Here is a 2,374-nt window from a genome sequence, read left to right as displayed (position 1 = left end):
GCCTGTAATCCTAAGCACTTTGGGAGGCTGAGGCAGGTGGACTGTCTGAGCTCAGGGGTTCAAGACCAGCCTAAGCAAGAGCAGACCCTGTTCTAAGACTAGCCAAGCATTGTGGCAGGTGCATAATAATTAAGTTATAGTAAGTTTATTTAAAAGGAAATGATGGGAGACTCTGAAGGAACCTCTGGACATGCCATTTTATATGCTTTATGAATCTGCACCACACAATTCCTCTTTTTTTAAGTTTTTTTTTCCAATTGCTCTAACTCAAGGAAACATTTCCTTTGAAAATGAAGGTCTAGTCAAGATAAATTCTCTGCAAAATCTATGAGGGAAATGCACTGTTCTGGACTGTGGCAAACCATAAACTTATTCTTCATAGCACCATTTTACACCACTGGGTATTTCTTTTTTTTTTTCCTTTGAGACAGAGTCTCATTATGTCACCCTCAGTAGAGTGCTGTGGCATCACAGCTCACAGCAACCTCCAACTCTTGGGCTTAAACGAATCTCCTGTCTCAGCCTTCCATGTAGCTGGGACTACAGGCACCTGTCACAACGCCCAGCTATTTTCTTATTGCACTTGGCATTGCTGTTTAGCTGGCCCAGGCCGGGCTCGAACCCACCAACCTTGGTGTATGTGGCTGGCACCATAACCACTGTACTACAGGCCCTGAGTCATCACTAGGTATTTCTTATGTGGTGACCCTATAAATTGAGGTTCTCCTTTAATTCAATCTTTTTAGTTCCTCCAAAATATGACATTTTAAAAATGTACTGGGACTGGGCATAGTGGCTCATACCTGTAATGCCAGCATTTTAGGAGGCTGAAGCAGGATAATTGTTCATAGCCAGGAGTTGGAAACCAGCCTGGGCAACATAGCAAGACCCTGTGTCTACAAAAAAATGAGAGAAATTATTAGCAGCACATGGTGGCACACACCTATAGTCCTAGCTACCTGACCAGACGAGGCAGGAGGAATGCTTGAGCCCAGGAGGTCAAGACTGCAGTGAACTATGATTGCTCCACTGCACTCCAATCAAAGCCACACAGTGAGACTCTGCTTCAAAAACAAACAAAACTTGCATAAAGGGGGAAGAATAAACTTTCTCCTTCTGTGCAGGCAGAATAATGGCCCCAAGATGTTCATGTCCTAATCTCCAGAACCTGTGAATATGTTATCTTCTGTGTCAGAGGGGATTTAAGGTTACAGATAGAAATAAGTTTACTAGTCCTTATCCTGAGTTATCCTGGTGGGTCCAATATAATAGCAACAATAAGAGGGAGGTAGGAGGTCTGAGAGAAATGAGAAGATGCTACCTGGTCCCTTTGAAGATGGAAGGGGACAGCAACCAAGAAAAGCTTCCAGAAGCTGCAAAAGGTGTGGATGTGGATTCTCCCCTCAAGCCTCCAGAAGGAATGGGCCCTGCTGACACCTTGGTCTTAGCCCATTGAGACCTATTTGGGACTCCTGAACTGCAGAAGTGCAAAATAATAAATGCATGCTGTTTTGAGCCACCACGTTTATGATAATTTGTTATAGCAGCAACAGGAAACAAATACATCCTGCTTCCACTTACCTCTTTTAAGTACAAGATCATGTCACGCCCAGTGGCAAAGAAGTCACTGTAATAAAACCGCCAGACCTGCTAGCTTGCTGGGGAGGTAAGAACACCAGGGGAGAGCAAGAAGAAAGCCCGGCAGGCAGAACAGCGGGATCAGAGGGAAATTAAATGGCAGAGGAGCTAGAGAAAAGAGCAGAGGCAAAGCTGGTGAAGGCTTTTCAGCTGCGGGCAGATCAAGAGAAGTCTGGAGAGGCTGAACAATCTTTCGGGCCAGCCAGTGGGTGACTTTTTCCCCAGTCACCAAAGGAAAGCACACGCAGCTTTTGCTTGGAAGGTAACAAGGGGCACCGCATAGGTACACGCCCCTCGTGCTCACGGAGAGCACCAGCCTGTGCACGCATCTGAGGTTCAGGGTCGAGCTGCCAGCCAGAAACCCACCGCCCCACCAGCAAAGAGTTCTTGAATGACTCACTTATAAACAAATAGAAAACCCAAACCCGCTTCCCTTTTTATATTTTCACCGAGCCCACGTCAAAGCTTGCTCCCTAAAATATAAGAAATGTCCCCTTCGTCAATAAACCAAGACTTAGTTCCGTTTGGCCACACAAGTGTTTTAAGTTCCGCTGTATTTGTACTTTGCTACCAAACCACGAAAGTTCCCCACTTGTTCTATTTGCCGCTTTCTTTAATTCCACACGCAGAGATTGTTAATAAATTAACTAGAGCATTTCAAATAACCTTTTGCAAGCCCTGTGGTCTCGAGACTATTCCCGGGAGAAGGCGCTGGCCAAGGGCCAGCAGGGCTGAG

Source organism: Otolemur garnettii, unplaced genomic scaffold, assembly GCF_000181295.1.
Source record: "Otolemur garnettii isolate 467f Iridium unplaced genomic scaffold, OtoGar3 scaffold00018, whole genome shotgun sequence".
Classification (NCBI taxonomy): Eukaryota; Metazoa; Chordata; class Mammalia; order Primates; family Galagidae; genus Otolemur; species Otolemur garnettii.
Note: the sequence above shows the minus strand (reverse complement) of the source record.